Source organism: Stenella coeruleoalba, assembly GCF_951394435.1.
Source record: "Stenella coeruleoalba genome assembly, chromosome: 6".
Classification (NCBI taxonomy): domain Eukaryota; kingdom Metazoa; phylum Chordata; class Mammalia; order Artiodactyla; family Delphinidae; genus Stenella; species Stenella coeruleoalba.
The window spans coordinates 93,817,119-93,836,326 of NC_137151.1; the positions used below are offsets into that span (position 1 = coordinate 93,817,119).

The 19,208-nt window shown below is 37.7% G+C and overlaps 1 protein-coding gene across 4 annotated transcripts in view; it reads right to left on the bottom strand.

Annotated features, from left to right (window-relative positions):
• HYCC2 (hyccin PI4KA lipid kinase complex subunit 2) overlaps nt 1-19,168 on the bottom strand; it is a 73,600-nt gene extending 54,432 nt beyond the window's left edge. For 2 of the 4 annotated variants that reach the window (XM_079925040.1, XM_079925037.1), the window contains exons 1-4: nt 19,092-19,145; nt 18,253-18,286; nt 8,072-8,175; nt 5,276-5,375 (exon numbers count right to left, since the gene is read on the bottom strand). The gene's annotated coding sequence lies outside the window, so the exon portion shown is untranslated. Of the gene's footprint in view, nt 1-5,275; nt 5,376-8,071; nt 8,176-18,252; nt 18,287-19,091 lie in introns of all 4 variants that reach the window. The other 2 variants (XM_079925038.1, XM_079925039.1) reach the window with 2 other exon arrangements.
• Nucleotides 19,169-19,208: the final 40 nt, after the last annotated feature.

Here is a 19,208-nt window from a genome sequence, read left to right on the forward strand (position 1 = left end):
AGATTAAGATCTAACAATGTTTTCTCCCAATAAAAACTGTTTTCTCAGTTCTTCTAACACCTTGTTTGCATGTCCATTTATTTCTAACTTGCAACACTATTTTTATCATACACTAAAAGTCCCACGTATATTTGGAACTATTTCTGAGCTACTTTTCCCATTAATTTGGTACCGGGACTATAATATTTTAATTATGTGGCTTTATAATGCACTTTATAATAGTACAAGTCCCATAATAATTCTTTTTCCTAAAAATGTATTTTATTATTATTGCCTGCTTATTCTTCCAGTTAAATATTAGACTTCTAATAAGTTTCTTTCCCATACTCTATCCTTATTGGAATTAAATTTACAAATTAATTTCAAGTGACATCTTCACCTAATTGAGTTATCCAATACAGAAGCATGGCACTGCTCTTTATTAAAAATCTTCTTTTAGGAATTCCTGGTGGTCCAGTGGTTGAGACTCCATGCTCCCAATGCAGGGGGCCCGGGTTTGATTCCTGGTCAGAGAACTAGATCCCACATGCCGCAACTAAAAGATCCTGCGTGTTGCAATGAAGACCCGGCATAGCCAAATAAATAAATATTTTTTTAATAAAAATCTTCTATATGTCTGTATAAATTTTGTGTTTTCTTCATATAGATCAACACATTCAAATTAAATTGATTCCTAAGTATAATCTTCTGTGGACAACTGGTTCCAGACCCATTGCAGATACCAAAATCCAACAATACTCAAGTCCCAGAGCTGGCCCTCCCTATCAGCAGATTCAACCAACCATGCATTGTGTAGCACTGCATGATTGATATTTATTGAAAAGAAATCTGAGTATAAATGTATCTGCACAGTTCAAACCAGTGTTGTTCAAGGGTTAAAAGTTTATATTTTCCTGCTGCGACTGTGATTCTTTTTCATTATTTCAAATTAGCTGTTGTTACACACATAAAAATAAACACTTTCTTAAAAAATCAAAACGAGGGCTTCCCTGGTGGCGCAGTGGTTGAGAGTCCGCCTGCCGATGCAGGGGACATGGGTTCGTGCCCCGGTCCGGGAAGATCCCACATGCCACAGAGCGGCTAGGCCCGTGAGTCATGGCCGCTGAGCCTGCGCGTCTGGAGTCTGGCTCCGCAACGGGAGAGGTCACAACAGTGAGAGGCCCACGTACCACAAAAAAAAAAAAAAAAAAAAAAAAAATCAAAACGAACAAGTTTTTAGATAAATATTTAAAATACTGAAAATCGCTTAAATTAAGACTTCTATGTTTTAGGAAAAATTTATAAACTAATAAGTTATCTTTTTACTAACTACAATGAATTAGAAGGTTTTTTAAAATGTTGACTACGTTATAGAAAGGGATAAGAAAAAGCAAGTACAATTAATCAAAAATGTTTTTCAAACTCTTTACAAAAAACATCAGCACAGCTCTTAAAATAAAAAAGAAAACCAAACATTATTTTTTGAAAGAAACACAAAATTTTTAAATGTAATATATACTGCATCAGAATCCTTATCTGATATAGGGCCCGGAATATATATTTTGAAAAAGTTTTCCAAGTAATCCTGATGACCACCCTTCAGTTAAAAAAAAAAAGTATCACATCCAGGTTAAATTTCTTATTTTAAATTCCTGTATGATCTCTCCTATAACCACAAATTTGGCACACCAAATCACTTTAGTTTCTACCAATACCATTTTTTAAATGACTGCAAGTTAATTAACTTTAGATAGAAGAACATAGTGGTGTTAATAATAATTATAACCAAAACACTAACGTATTTCCCCAATTTTAATGATACTAATTTTAAGACAGTAATTTATTAACAAATTTAAGTAGGAAGTAAGACACAATCCTTTATTAAAATGAAACAAAATGTTTAAAGGATAAGAGCATAAGCATATCCATATAATCACATAAGACTTTTAAAAATTATCCTTGGGCTTCCCTGGTGGCACAGTGGTTAAGAATCCGCATGCCAATGCTGGGGACACGGGTTCTATCCCTGGTCCAGGAAGATCCCACATGCTACAGAGCAACTAAGCCCATGCACCACAACTACTGAGCCTGCATGCCACAACTACTGAGCCCACATGCCACAACTACTGTAGCCTGTGCGTCTAGAGCCCGTGCTCCGCAACGAGAAGCCAGTGCAATGAGAAGTCTGAGCATGGCAACGGAGAGTAGTCCCCGCTCCCCGTAACTAGAGAAAGCCCGTGTGCAGCAACAAAGACCCAAGGCAGCCATAAGTAAATAAAAAAACTAAACAAGACCAAAAACCCTTACTTTAAAAAAATAAATAAAATAAAATCTATGGTTGAAAAACGTAACGTGGTCCCTTTCTTACAGCTCATACTTCTCCCCCACCACAGCTTCCTATGTTCTGGCCATATTCTCATTTCAGTTCCTCTAGAGCTTCATGCACACCTTCACCCTAGGGATTCTGTGTGGACTGTTCCAGCCTGGAATGCTGTCCTACAATCGCTATTTAAATAACTGGCTCCTTCCAATCCTGTTAATCTCAGCAGGCCTTTCTTGACCACTTTATCTAAATAGGAGCCCTTTCTCCCTTCTCCAGTATTTTCCATTCCAACATATATGGTTCATTTCCTTCCTAGGGCTTTGGATTTTATACCTTGTATATTAAACCTTATTGTCTATCTTTCCCATCAGGTCACAAATTCCATGAGAACAGGGTCCTTTTCTGTTCTGCTAGCATTTGAGGGCTCACTATGGACTCAATGCTAACAAGTATATTATGGTATCTAGACATATGACAGATACTTAATGTATATTCGTTGAATCAATGAACCACATAGCTTATATGACCTTGGACAAATCGCTTAAACCCTTTGGGCTTCAGGTCACTACAATGATAAATTACTTTCTAAATCTAAAATCCTATAAATATATTTTAGTACCTTCATTTGGAAAACAGAACAGTACTAGTTACAGAGAAATTTTTTAAATATATGTTTTCTAACTAGAATCAGCATCTTTTAGTATTTAGAGGTAGCTACAAACACAGTTATAAACATACTGCAAGCCCTCTTTTTATTTAAACAGACAATATGGAATTCTGAAAATCATTTCTTCTACTGTTACACCCATCCCATCATCTGATGTATAAAAGCTATATTTATTTATTTTAACATCTTTATTGGAGTATAATTGTTTTACAATGGTGTGTTAGTTTCTGCTTTAAAACAAAGTGAATCAGCTATACATATACATATATCCCCATATCTCCTCCCGCTTGCGTCTCCCTCCCACCCTCCCTATCCCATCCCTCTAGGTGGTCATAAGCACCGAGCTGATCTCCCTGTGCTATGCAGCTGCTTCCCACTAGCTATCTATTTTACGTTTGTTAGTATATATAAGTCCATGCCACTCTCTCACTTCGCCCCAGCTTACCCTTCCCTGTCTCTATGTCCTCAAGTCCATTCTCTATGTCTGCGTCTTTATTCCTGCCCTACCCCTAGGTTCTTCAGAACCATTTTTTTTTTTTACATTCCATTTATATGTGTTAGCATACAGTATTTGTTTCTCTTTCTGACTTACTTCACTCTGTATGACAGTCTCTAGGTCCATCCACCTCACTACAAATAACTCAATTTCGTTTCTTTTTATGGCTGAGTAATATTCCATTGTATATATGTGCCACATCTTCTTTATCCATTCATCTGTCGATGGACACTTAGGTTGCTTCCATGTCCTGGCTATTGTAAATAGAGCTGCAATGAACATTGTGGTACATGACTCTTTTTGAATTACAGTTTTCTCAGGGTATATGCCCAGTAGTGGGATTGCTGGGTCATATGGTAGTTCTATTTTTAGTTTAAAACCTATATTTAAAAGCAAAAGTCAAACTGATATTCTAGCATGCAGATCAATTCGGGCCCATATTGCCTCACTTCCAGAGTATGAAGCAAAATAAAGAGGATATCACAGAAAATGATTATCTTTTTGGTGACGATGGTAATGGCAACCTTTATTAGCAAGCCCTGAATAAAACATAATGAAAAAAATAATAAATTGCTGGAACATGATCTGAAAGAGGTCAATAACTACTTGCCAGGAAGCAAACTCACAGTACTTGCACAAGTACAGTAAGTTCTCCATTAACAACACTGGTAGAAATTGTGTCTTAGCTGATAGTCAGCATATATATTCTTTTTTAGGAATTGTCAATTTAGAGAGAAAAAGGATATAACAGGCAGTACAGCCTAATGGTTAAAGAAGACAGGCTCTTGCTCTAGACTGCCTGAGTTTGAATTCTACCTCCTTGACCTACAAGTTGTGTTTCCTTGGGAAAGTTACTTACCTAACCTGTGGCCTCAAATCCCTCATTTATAAAATGGGGATAATATAAGTACCTATGTCAAAGTTTTTTTTTTTTTTTAAAGATTAAATAAATTAACACATCAGTGAGCAAAATTATAACTGCTCTCAAGGGTTTCTAATGGACCAAAATTATTGTATAAACAAACCTATACAATGATCAAGCAACATATGACAGTAAAAAAATGGCTATGCTACTGAAAATTTTCAAACTAGACCAAAAACTATCTAGATATTTCAAGGTATAAATAAAAAACAAAGCACTTAACATGTGCTATTACTGTACTGTAAATACCAAATTCCCTAAGGAAAAAACAGAGCTGCACTGTCCAGTTAGTTTTAATTAATTAAAAAAAAATAAAATTTAAAAATCAATTCCTGGGAATTCCCTGGTGGGCCAGTGGTTAAGACTGCGTTTCCACTGCAGGAGGCCTGGGTTCAATCCCTGGTTGGGGAACTAAGATCCCATAAGCCGCGTGGCACAGCCAAAAAACTGAAAAAAAAAAAACTAACATTGTATTAAAAAAAAAATCAATTCCTTAGTTGCACTAGCCACATTTCAAGCACTTAGTAGCTACATGTGGCTAGTGTCTCCCATATTGGACAGCACAGATGTAGAACACAGACATTATCAAAGAAATTCTATGATCAGCACTGATCTAGATGTAGCTAGATAATACAATTATGCTGAATAAACTCAGTAATTCAAGAGCTGTAATATTTAGGTAACAAAAAAGTTAAAAGACACAACGATTAAAAAGGAAACACTTTCAAAAGTAAAATTCAAAGGCAATAATTAAGATGTGACTATTCTCCTAGGTAAAACTGCTTAATATATAGAAGCTACCCACAAAAAATTACCAAAAATTCTAACATGTCTGACTATGGGAACTTCATTCTTTACCCTTTACAAAGTTAAATTCTATAATTTTACCTCCGTTCTAAGATCAGTGTTCCAATGGAGGAGGTGGCACAGGAATGCGGCAGAGTTCAAGTGTGGAATTCATTTGTTGAGACTTAAATGTTTTCCAACTCTATAAAAAATGAAAACAAAAAACTGTGAAATAGTGAGAGAGAATATCCTCAAGAATGTAATATAAAGGAGAAAGAACAATTTTGAAAAGGCATTTATAATATAGTTTATCTAATTTTAAAAATAATTGGGATTATTTTAAAATTTTCTATAATAACTAGGCTATACTTATGTACCATTATCAAACCTATTTTAGAAGACATTAGATTTGGAAAAAAGAAGTCTGAGTTTTAGTTTCAAATTTACCATTAAATATCTGTAAAGACTTCGAGTAAGTTAAATTTTCTGGAGCCTCACCTGAAAAATCTACAAAAATAAGTACTTCCCAGCCAAAAATTCTGAGTCCAACTTTTGAAACATATTACAGTGATCACACACACACATACACACACACACGCAATGATCATTAAAATTTTAATATGCACTATAAAATCAAGCTTAAATAAGTATCAATGGCTACATTATAATTTTGGATAAGTTTCACAGACTGAAAATTTTATCATTTTGAGAAAGAACATAGAAAATGCTGTTACTTGAACTTTTGGCACAAAAAATATTAAAAATCATTTTCAAATTGATAAAAGTATACTTTTCTCATAAAGTAATAACTATTATCATGTTCTTGTTGACCACATTATACTCTACTTCTTTGATTCAAAACTTATCACAACTTTAAAAGCTAAAACACCAAAAGAAAATTAGCATTTTAAAATATGTCCATTAACAAAACTTTTTTTTTTTTTTTGTGGTACGTGGGCCTCTCACTGTTGTGGCCTCTCCCGTTGCGGAGCAACAGGCTCCGGACGCACAGGCTCAGCGTCCACAGCTCACGGGCCCAGCCGCTCCGCGGCATGTGGGATCTTCCCGGACCGGGGCACGAACCCGTGTCCCCTGCATCGGCAGGCGGACTCTCAACCACTGTGCCACCAGGGAAGCCCACAAAACATTTTTTAATACAAAGAATACTGCAATAATATTCTCTTGGAGTTAAACAACATTATCATTGTAAAGTCTCCAATGTTTTCCAAACTGAAGATGTGTCAGGACCTCCTACTCCAACCATCTCGTATATACTGGGCTATCGCATGGGATTTTTATTTCATGAGAAGTTCTGCAGTGGGGAAAAAACTTGAAAAGGACTAGCAAGTTTTCTCTGTTAGTCTCTGGAAAGATACACAAGAAATTGGTAACACTCTGGGAAGGGGCAGCTGGTGCCAAGGAGACTGTCTTTTTGTACCTTGGGAATTCGGAACCACCAAGACAATCACCAGATTTTGAAGCAGGCAGACTTGAGAGCTATGCTGGGAAGACTGTCTCTGACAGTCTTTCAAGGCTAAGGATACAGATACTAGGCTCTCAATTGAGGAAAAAGCCAAAACAAAACAAGGAAACCCAACAGGGCAAATAACAGGAAAACTGAGCCATTCAGAGTATGTTCTTTAACCACAACCAAAGTAACCTAGAGATCGTTAACAACAATTAATAAATAAAAACCTAAAAAACCCCCAACTACCTGGAAATTTTAAATTATACTTCTAAATAATCTATGGGTCAAAGAAGATATTAAAACCAAAATTAGGGACTTCCCTGGCAGCCCAGTGGTTAAGACTCCACACTCCCAATGCACGGGGCACAGATTTGATCCCTGGTCGGAAAACTAAGATCCCACATGCTGCACAGCACAGCCAAAAAAACCAAAAAAACAACCAAAATTAGTAAAAATGCCGAACTCAGTGCTAAGAAAGATATGTTAAAGCTTGTGGGATGTAGCTGTAGCCTTATTTCATATGTAGAGAGTTCTTACTTTGCATGTATTAAGCAAAGACATAGTTCCTATATGCATTTAGGAGTTTCAGTTAACCTGGTACCTTGCAAAGCTAAGATTGCCTATATTAGCAGAGAGGCTGAAAAAAAAAATCAGTGGTTTTATCTATTGACAGATATCTATCTCTGGAGGTCAGAGAGGATAGCAAATGAGTGAAACAGAAAACAAGCACACAATAGAGGGAAAAAAATCAACAAAGTCAAAAGTTGGTTTTTTGAAAAAAAAAAAAAAAGTTGGTTCTTTGGAACTTCCCTGGTGGTCCAATGGTTAAGAATCCGCCTTCCAATGCAGTAGATGTGGGTTCGATCCCTGGTCAAGGAACTAAGATCCCACAGGCCACAGGGCAACTAAGCCTGTGCGCTCTAGAGCCTGAGCGCCACAACCAGAGAGAAGCCTGTGCGCACCGCAACAGAAGATCCTGCATGCCGCAACAAAGACCCCGCATGCCGCAACTAAGACCTGACGCAGCCAAATAAATTATAAAATATTTTTTAAAAAGTTGGTTCTTTGAAAAGATTAATAAAATTGACAAATCCCTAGCAATACTTATTAGAGAAAACACAAATTACTATGAAATTTTTTAGACATCAAAAAGACAAGAAGTTATGATAAACTTTATGCCAATAAATGTGACACTTGGCATGAAATGAACACATTTCTTGAAAAACACAAATAACCAACACCGAAAGATACAGAATATCCATACAGCATCATGGATATTAAAGAAATGTAATCTATCATTAAAAATCTTTCCATAAAGAAAATCTCAAGTGCAGATGGTTTCACCAGTGGATTTTTCCAAACAGTTAAGGAGGAAACACCACCAAGGTTGTACAAGTGTCACAGTCAATGATAAAATATTGAAAACTTACTTTCTGAGGTTGAAAACAAGAAAGAGGGACTTCACTAGAGGTCCAGTGGTTAAGACTCCACGCTTCCACTGCAGGGGGCGCTGGTTTGATCCCTGGTCAGGGAACTAATATCCCGCATGTCGCAGAGTGACGCCAAAAAAAAAAAAAAAAGAAGAAAGAGATAACCATTATCACCACTTCTATTCAACACTGTGCTGGAGGGCCTAGCTACTATAGCAAGTCAAGAAAAAGATATAAGAATAATAACCAGAAAAGAAAAAAGGTCATTATTTAGAGATGATATTATTAATAGACAATATAAATATGTACCAAGAAAATTCAGAAGATTCTACAGCATAATTATTAGAATTAATAAGTGAATTTATCTAGGTTTCTGGATAAAAGGCTAATATATAAAAATCAATTATATTTCTGTAAACTAGTGTTTTTTAAAAACACAACTTCAGGCTTCCCTGGTGCAGTGGTTAACAATTTGCCTGCCAATGCAGGGGACACGGGTTCCAGCCCTGGTCTGGGAAGATCCCATACGCCGTGGTGCAACTGAGCCCATGCACCACAACTACTGACTGTGCTCTAGAGCCCACGTGCCGCAACTACTGAAGCCCACGTGCCTAGAGCCCATACTCTGCAACAAGAGAAGCCACCACAATGAGAAGCCCACGCACCACAACGAAGAGTGGCCGCCACTCGCCGCAACCAGAGAAAAGACCACGCACAGCAGCGAAGACCCAACACAGCCGAAAACAATAAGTAAATAAAATAAAATAATCAAATAAATAAAGAAAATAAAAACACAACTTCCAACAGCATTTTTTTTAAAAAAGAAAGACATCTAACAAAAGATGTGCAAGACCACTACACTGAAAACAAGAAAACATTTTTGAGAGAATTTAAGGGTCTAAATAAATTGAAGGACATACCATGTTCACAGGTTGAAGACTCATAGTAAAAATGTCAATTCTCCCCCAATTGATTTCTAGTTTCAAAGCTACCATAATCAAAATCCCACTCTTCTCCTTTTAAAGAGAAATTGACAAGCCGATTCTGAAATCCCTAGGGAACTACAAGGAGCCAAGAATAGTCAAAGCAACCTTGAAAAACAAAAAAAATTGGAGGACTATACTGTAAAATATTAAGAGCTGTTATAAAGCCATAGTAATTAGCTGTACAAGTATAGTAACTAAAACTTATCAATGAAAAAATAGAGCCTAGAAAGTCACACACAAGTAAGACTACTTTATTTATGACAAAGGCAAATTGCAGTGCAGTTGGGAAAAGACATTCTTTTAAACAAAAGACGCTGGGTCAACTGGATATCCCTATAGAAAATAATGAGTGTATCACAATCTCTAACTTTACACAACTCAACAAAAGTAAATTCCAAATAGAATGCAGGTCTAAATGTGAAAGTAAACGAACAAAAAACCATAGCAAAACATCTTTATGTCCTTGAAGCAGGCAAATATTTTTTAAGCAAACACAAAAAGCACTAACCATAACCATAACAACAACAACAATAAATTGGACTGTATCAAACCTGTCATCAAAAGAAACTGAGAGTGAAAAGGCAAGCCAAAGACCAGAAGAAATCAACAATACCTACGCCCGATACCTAGAGAGAGATGTGACTGCTTGGTGGGAGGGTAGGGCAGGAAAACTGTAAAATCCATAACTTCTCCAGGACAGGGAGGACGTCTCAGATGTATCTGTATTCCCAGTTCCTGGGACAGGGCTTAGCACAGTTAGCACTTAGTTCATGACTATTGAGTGAAGGGCCTAACAGCAACAAGCAGTCAGTCAGCGGCAGACTCAGCTGAGGAGACAGGCAGCAAGTATGGTAAAGACTACTAGTTCCCATCCGATAGAGATCCACACCTCCACTCGCAATGATCTAGTCTATACAATCAGCTAAAGCCATTTCTGACCCTCACTTATAGCTAAGTATGACCAAATGACTAAGTTCTGGTCAATGAGATCTGAGGAAATACCGTGTAGGGAATTCTAGAAAGGCTTCTTTCCTTCTTTTTTTTTTTTGTCATTCACATGTGGCTTGCAGGATCTTAATTCCCCAACCAGGGATTGAACTCGGGCTCACGGCAGTGAAAGCATGGAGTCCTAACCATTGGACTTCCAGGGAAGTCCCTAGAAAGTTTTCTTAAAAGATGGAAGGTATGCCCCTTTTGTCCTCTGCCTTTCTTCCTCCTTCCTTCTGCCTAGATCATGGATGGATATCCAGCAACCATTCTGTGATCTTCAGAATAGAAACCACATGCTAAGGATGGCAAAGGAAAGAGAGAAAGAGAATGGGTCCTTGACAAGTCTATGGAGTTGCTGTACCAGTCTTAGACTATTTCTGAATTTGTTTTTACAAGACAAAGAAATGAACTATTACCTTATTTAAGCAACGGTTATTTCTTATCTCTGTTTCTAGCAGCCAAACACTATTCCCACCTGATAAGGTAAGAAAGAGACTGCAGGAACAAATTTATGGTCTAAGATGCCAACAAGCCATCTCAGTTATGCTTCAATTTAATGCTAAGAATAAAGTGTTTAGGATATTCCACTGTAATTGGGGTGGTGGGGAGTGTAGGAAGCAAGACTGACCAAAGAATCTACTCTGTGAGGGTGCACCACCATTACAGTTCAGACAGCGGGGTGTTTATAATAGTTCAGTACACTGACAAGATTTCATAATGCAGTACTATAATTTCTTGCCAACAGTTGGGAGTTATGTTCTAGAAAAGTAATGTGGCTTACTGTGACTGGCCAAAACCAAATTATAGGAAAATGAGAGGTTAGGAAAAATAAACAGTTTAATGGAAGATGTTAAATCAGCTGTTTAAAACCTGTTCAAATAAAAACCCAGTGAACTTTATACAGATGAACCTCCTTCAAGTTTTCAGGAAACACTACTGTAGCACAACAGTTAGATAAGGCTGATTCTCCCACATATTATGCACATTATTCTACTTCATGAAGATTTTGAACCTGTCCTTCTTGGCTTGCTATCTAATGTCTTTGGTACTTGTGTTTTTACTTTTGTTAGATCTCAGCAAACATTTTCAAATTTTTATAGTGACTGTGCCACTTTTTGGACTGTTGTTCATCCTTACATTAAGAAAACAGAAAATAATCTGATCTCGCTGTGGACTATTGTTATAGACTGAATTTTTGTGTCTCCCCAAAATATACTGAAATGCTAACCCCCAGTGTGATGGTATTAGGAGGTGGGGCCTTTGGGAGGTGATTAGGTCATGAGGGTAGTGCTCTCATGAATGGGATTAGTGTCCTTATAAAAGAGATCCCCAGAGAGCTCTCTCACATGTTATAACACAATGAAAATGTAGCCATCTAGGAAATAGGAAGTGGGTCCCTAGTTGACACAAAATTTTCTGGCACCTTGATCTTGGACTTCCCAAGTTCAAGAACTGTGAGAAATAGAAGTTTGTTGTTTAAACCACCCAGTCTATGGTACTTTATTATAGCAGCCTAAATTGTCTGCGACAAAGGTCCTTTTCCATTTTTCCACTCCCTTGAATTTGGGCTAGCTTGGTGAGTTGCTTTGATCATTAGAATATGGTGGAAGGGCTGTTATACAATTTCAAAGCCTAATCCTCAAAGAGGCCTTGCAGCCTTACAGCTTCCACCTTCACCTTTATAGAATGCTACCCTGAGAATGCCATGTAAGGATGCCAGACTAGCCCACCAGATGAGAAGTCACACTGAGAAGAACTGAAGCACCTTAATGGACAGCCAGCACCATGTGCAAACATGTGGGTGGAGACATCTTGGACCTTCTAACTCAGTCAACCCTCCAGGTGGATTCAGCTACATGAGACAGCCAAGTGAAACCAATAAAGGAACAACTTAGCCAACCTACAGAATCATGAAAAATAACAATAAATCTTTTTGCCCTGAGTCATTTAATTTTGCAGTAGTGTTTCAGGCAGCAATATCAAATAAACTTTAAGATAACACTTAAAATAACAGCTTCTTGAAGGTGAGAACAATCGCTTTAGATTTTTCTGTTTTTATCTTTAATTCATATGTTATAGCACCCTGGAAGCTATGCCGACTCCAATGCTGCTTTCCACTATGATTGAAAAAAAAGAAATTAATGTATGAAAATACAATGGGGAGCCATTAAAAAATTTTGTATGAAGTAATATGTAATAGGCACTTTAGAAAGAGAACTCTGGTTACACTGTAGAGTGGACCACAGGGAGGAAAGACCTGTGAGGGCAGAGTGACCAATATGAATACTGCTGGAATAGTCCTAGGGAGAGGCTTAGTAAGAGGTTAGAAGGCTAGACTATCATTACTACTGCTGCTGCTGCTACTATTATTTGCATTATATATTTATTTTATTTGTTTTAATAGAATGTCACCTTGGTGACTTTTTAAAAATTTTTTATTTTTATTGAAGTATAATTGATTTACAAAGTTGTGTTAGTTTCAGGTATACAGCAAAGTTATTCAGTTTATATGTGTGTGTGTATATATACATATATATATATTCTTTTTCAGATTTTTTCCATTATATGTTATTACAAGATATTGAGTATAGTTCCCCATGCTATACAGTAGGTTCTTGTTGGTTATCTATTTTATATATAGTAGAGGTATTATGTATTTATGATGAACCAAGCAAGTACTATAACTAGAACCTCATATGTATTTGCTCATTTAATCCTTAATACAACCCTTTTTAAAAACTTTTTATTTCAAAATAATTACAGACTCATAAGAAGTTCCCAGACTACATGCCAGGAGGTCCCATGTATCCTTTGCCCAGTTTCCCCCAATCGTTAACATCTTGCATAAATACAGTAAAATATCAGGAAACTGACATTGGTATAGTCCACAAAGGGTTACTCAGATATCACCAGTTTTACAAGCACTCATTTGTCTGTGCATGTGTGTGTAGTTTTATACAATTTTATAACAGATGTAGATAATGTGTAACTACCATCACAATTAAGATATAGAACTGTTCTATCACCGAGAGGCTCCCTTGTAGCCACCCACTCCCTTCTCCCTGATCCTTAACTCCTGGCAAACACTACTCTGCTCTTCATCTCTATAATTTTGATATTTCAAGAGCGCTATATAGAGGAAATCATACAGTATGTAACCTTTTGAGAGTGGCTTTTTTCACTTCAGATCCATCTTAGTTGTTACATGTATCAACAGCTCATTCTTTTTATTGCTGCATAGTATAAACGTGCCAGTTTGTTTAACCATTCACCTGTTGAAGAACATTTGGGTTGTTTCCAGTTTTTGACTATCAGGAATGAAACTGCTATGAACATTCAGGTACAGGTTTTTGTGTGAATGTAAGTTTCAATTTCTCTGGAATAAATGCTCAATAGTGCAACTGCTGGACTGTACAACTCTGTTTTTAAAGAAACTGAAGCTATAAATGGCGGAGCTGGGATTCTAATCTAGATATCTGCCTCTAGGTCCTAACTCTTCACACAATTTCCAGTGGTTGTAGAAATTGAGAGAAGTAAATACAAAGGTAGAGTCAACAGAATACAGCATCGCTCAGATGAGGGGTATATGAATAAAGTGTCAAAGATAACACCAGGTTCCAGCTTCAGCACATTAGACAGATGACAAAATACGAATTCACTTTTATATATACTGTATTTGAGGTATCTGTAGGTCATCCTCAACTAGCAGGCAATTAGATTTATAGAATAGGAACCAGAGATTAAGAAAAAGCTCTGGATTAGAGATTGATTTGAGTAAATAACATCAGACGGACAGGGTACAGAACGACAAAGAGATTTGACAACAGAACCGTGAAGAACAGAAACATTCATTTCCTCTAGTTTTTTACCACAAACAATAAAACAGCAGGTACTGTGACAGACTGCAAATTCATATTAACTTTAGATATTATAGCACATCATGTCTACCATATGAGTTTTACAATCATAGTATAAAGTATAAAGGGAGTAATATATGCTCCCCTCCCCACTCCCTTTTTCATTTAAAAAGAAAGAACTACAAAAGGAATACCTGCTGATTAAAAAGCCTTAATACTACTCCGTATGATACTATAGTGATTATATGTCATTATACGTTTGTCCAAACCCATACAATGTACAACACCAACACTGAACCCTAATGCAGACTATGAACTTTGGGTGATAATGTGTCAACGTAGGCTATTCAATTGTGACAAATGTACTATTCTGTGGGGGATATTAATAATGGGGGGGTCTATGCATATGTGAGAGGGTTTATGGGAAATCTCTGTCCTTTCTACTCAATTTTGCTGTGAACCTAAAACCGCTCTAAAACGTGCAGTAAACAAACAAACAAAAACAATTAAGCCTCAGTATAAAAGAATATGTAAAAAGCATAAGTTTCACTCCCCGCTCAGCATCCAACTCCCTCCACCCATTTTTCAAAAAAATACATGGGGAAAGGAATTCAAGGAGGTAAACTGACAAATCTTAGTAGCTAAATAAGAAGCAAGCAATATCAAGAGTCAAGGGATAGGGACATCACGGGTGGCACTGTGATTAAGAATCTGCCTGCCAATGAAGGAGACACGGGTTCAAGCCCTGGTCCAGGAAGACCCCACATGCCACGGAGCAACTAAGCCCGTGCACCACAACTACTGAGCCTGCACTCTAGAGCCTGCAAGCCACAAGTACTGAGCCCGCGAGCCACAACTACTGAGCCTGTGTGCCACAACTACTGAAGCTGGTGCGCCTAGAGCCCGTGCTCCACAACGAGAAGCCACTGCAATGAGAAGCCTGCGCACCGCAATGAAGAGTAGCCCCCACTTGCCACAACTAGAGAAAACCCATGCAAATAAATAAATAAGGGCTTCTCTGGTGGTGCAGTGGTTGAGAGTCCGCCTGCCGATGCAGGGGACACGGGTTTGTGCCCCGGTCCGGGAAGATCCCACATGCCGCGGAGCGGCTGGGCCTGTGAGCCATGGCCACTGAGCCTGCGTGTCCGGAGCCTGTGCTCTGCAACGGGAGAGGCCACAACAGTGAGAGGCCCGCGTACCGCAAAAAGTAAGTAAGTAAATAAATAAATAAATAAAATTGAAGGAAAAAAAAAGAGTCAACGGATAATGTCAATTATACCTCAATGAAAAAAAGCCAAGGATTCCTAATGACAAAAGTGATAGATAAGTTTGATTCTAACCTTTTTTGAAGTTCAGTTTTTGGAATAGAACAAAATAACTATTATGTAATCCATGCTTTGCCATTTAACAATTTAAGTACCACTTACCATATATATATATATATATTTTTTTTTTGCGGAACACGGGCCTCTCACTGTTGTGGCCTCTCCCATTGCGGAGCACAGGCTCTGGACGCGCAGGCTCAGTGGCCATGGCTCACGGGCCCAGCCGCTCCGCGGCACGTGGGATCCTCCCGGACCGGGGCATGGACCCGTGTCCCCTGCAGCAGCAGGCGGACTCCCAACCACTGTGCCACCAGGGAAGCCCCCACTTACCATATTTTATGACCACATTTTTGGCAGCTGTATTTCAAACTTAGAAAGAACTATAATCCCATAAGTAATCAAAGTCACACCCTTAATATATTACATAATTGAGTTTTTTACTCCTTTCTCCAAAATTAAAGTCTACTCATTTACTTTTTCTCGTAATTGTCTCCATGGCAGACAAATACCCAAACAGAAAGTCTAGGATTCATAAGAATGAACCATGAATTTCTAAACAAGACCTGTGTCAAAGTCAACACATTCACAATTTCAAGTTTTAATATATATTATTTGTTTACAAAAAGATAAATGTATACCTTCATCATATCATAGCAATATTGCAAAAAAACCCTTTTATCAAGAAAACTTCCAATTCTTATTTTCCAATTCTAGTTTAATTTAGTACTAGATAGCTTTCAGAGACATTGAGAGAACAGGTACAAGTAAATATCTGTGCAAAGCACAGGTCTGAATTATGAAAGAAATTAGCTTGGTTTATGTAAAGCAGCTAAGTGCCAAGTAAAAAGTAATCCCAACCAAAACATTCAGCACAATTTTTATTTCTGGCAACTTTAGCTCCTGGTTAGAAAATCCATCATCTCAGCTATGACATTAAATGGTGAAAATTTATTGAGCTATAATATATTGATAGATTTAGAAGCCCTTTTTCTCAAGCTAAAACTACTGTTCTGGTTCACACCACAGTGTGAGAGCCTTGAATTAGATCAATGATTCTCAAGTAGAAGCCCATTATAAACCATATCATCCAGGGAATTTTTTTTCCTTCAAAATATATCTGCCTCCCTTCATATTCCCCCTACCACTAAGATTCCACAGGTAAGTGGAGATGATATAATAGATATGCATGTGTGCCTTTTTTTTTTAACTCCTAGATTATTCTGATATACATGGAACTCTCTCAGAGTTACTCACTTTTATGGAGAATGCCTGAATTAGGTCCAACTCTATTTTTTAACATTGTATCAACAGCAGGCAAAAGGAGCAGAGCTACATAGTGATAAGAGCACAGCAGAAAGCTCTGCAGGTAAGGGGCTGTACTAATAGCAGCCGTAATCTTTCTGTGCCAGCTCCCTCCAGAATCCATTATATATTTTAGAAAATGACAAATGTTCAGTTCATCATCCTGAGAAAAGCACACTGTCTACCAGTCAGATAAAAATGTAAAAAGAAGCTATTTGGGACATCAAAAAAACTAAGCCACAGAAAAAGAAAGACAAAAATTCCTCTATTCTTTAAAAGAACATAACAAAGCATTAAAAGAAAAATAACAAAGTATTATTTTGTGCAGCTGTTAATTTGTTTGGAGACTTTCTGCTCATGTTTTATCATTTTAGTTTTTCATTATGTACCATTGATTTTTCTATTACAAAATTCAGTCAAGCTGAAAATCTTAACCATTCTAGAACCTAATAAACTACAATTAGATGAAAAAACTGTATTAAAAAACAATCAAACAATCCTAAATCCATATCGCATGTCAAGATAGCTTAAGAGTTGGATTAAAAAACAAGCTTTCAAAGCCCATTTTAGGGCAAACAATTATACTTCTTTACAGTCATTGTTTCAAATTCCTTATAAACAATACTGAAATGTATCAGAAAAGAGAATTTCTAATGATGTATAAATAATCAGCCAATTATTATTATATTCTAATTTGGACTAGCATTCCTTAAATCACTTGGTAATTTCCTACTCAATGTTCAACTTTATTGCATTCTACAAGGACACCTACTGGCCGTTCAAAATCAGCCATTAGTTCTCTAAGACAACTCTAGTAGGCTGGTTACATAATAAGAAGAAACACATACATACACACACAGAGACACATATACCCTACATGAAAGCAGAGATTTGTTCACAGGTACTCACACTACAGAACTGCACCTAAAACAGAAGCAGAACTGTTCTTTAGACTGAGAGTATTATTCTTGCCAAAAGATAAAACGACCAAGAATGAAACACCAAGTATCAAAATTTTTATCTGAAACACTGATAAATATCTCAGTATGCTAAACATTTCAGAACAAACTCTAATGATCCAGCTCTCTTTACCAAATGACATATAGAAAAAAATTTTTTTTTCAATTTAGTTTCTGGGATACACTAATATAAATTATCAATAATAGAAAAAAATCACATTTTAGAAAGTTTTTCTGACATGCAGTATTAAAATAAGCTCAGGAAAATGATACACTTGTTAATAAATACTACATGAGTCTTTATCTTCTAAGCTAAAGGCAACATTTCAATCAGCTCACATTTTAGAAATTTATAACACTTCCTTTAAAACTGCTTTCCAGTGAGCTATAAAATCAAGTTTTTAATGTAGTCTGTCATTCCATAATACACACTGAATGGAATTCCTATTTTAATTCTGTATTTCATTGCGCAAATAATGAATTATAAAAACTTAGAAAAAACATGATAATCTACAATTAATTATGTCTGTAAATACATTTTACCTCTACCGGAGAGGTTCAAAGAACATACTTTTTAAATCTAAGAAATAAATAATTCAAACTGGTTTCTCAGACTCATAGAGCAAATTTCTTAAAAAGACGACTCTCCCTCCACCAAAACCAGACCACCACATAATTTTCACAGTCTCTAACATCCACAATATTTAGGGGGTAAAAAAATCTACCAACTAATTTTCTAGTCATTTTCCAACTTGCACTTACCTCCTACTATAGATTTTTGAGGGTCTCCACTTCCCTGAAGATTAAAAGAAAAAAAAAAAGATTTGTAGTCAGCCTTGACCATCAAAACAAATAAATTCACGAACTACAAAACGTGAACCTGGCCACGCTCATCTCAGACTAACACATCTCTCAACCCAAGTCCATATGTGGGATAAGCTCTTCGTGACTACTCTATCCTTCATGCTTCTTCGCCCACAGAGCCGGCCGGGGTACAAAACAGTCAAACAAACGAAAAAACTATCCTCACACATCAAGAGGTTGCAAGACCTCCGTTTCCAGGAGGGGCAACCTGATTGTTTGGGTAAATAACGGTCAAGGATTACATAATATACAGCTACGAAGACTTTCAACGATCTGGCCGCCAATAAATATCTTTCTTCTCCGCTTCCTCCGTTCCCACCCTGAGAAACGGCCCTAAGAAGAAGCAAGCCCTAGGATTTCTCTCAGGTGCCTGCAATGCCGCGCGTCCTCTTTTCTCTCGGAGCTCCGTGCAAGGAATTCTTCCAGCCCTCACGACGCCGTCTTGCTCCGGCCTCTCTCCCGTCTCCGCCGGCGCCACCGCAGCCCCCCACGCCTGAGGCCCCTACGTCGCCCCGCAGGGCTCAGCCTCCACCCGCCTCGGCTGTCTTCTCCTCACGACCCTCCCAAGCTGCTAGCTGGTCTCCTAGAGGTTCCGAAACCACCAACACCCAACACTCTGGCTACCGCCTTCCCAGACCACCCTCGTCAGATCCCCTCTATAGTTCCTGTAGCCGGAGAAGAAGAAAATCCCTCCTATCTGGCACTCCACGTCCCCCAGAGACAGCGCCGCTGCCCACCTGTCACCCCTCTGCCTCTGGCTTCTTACCGCCACCGCCTCCCGCAGCAGCCTGCCAACTGCAGCGCAACAACCGGCCCTCCCATTGGGTGAGTCCACGCTCCAACAACAGCATCGC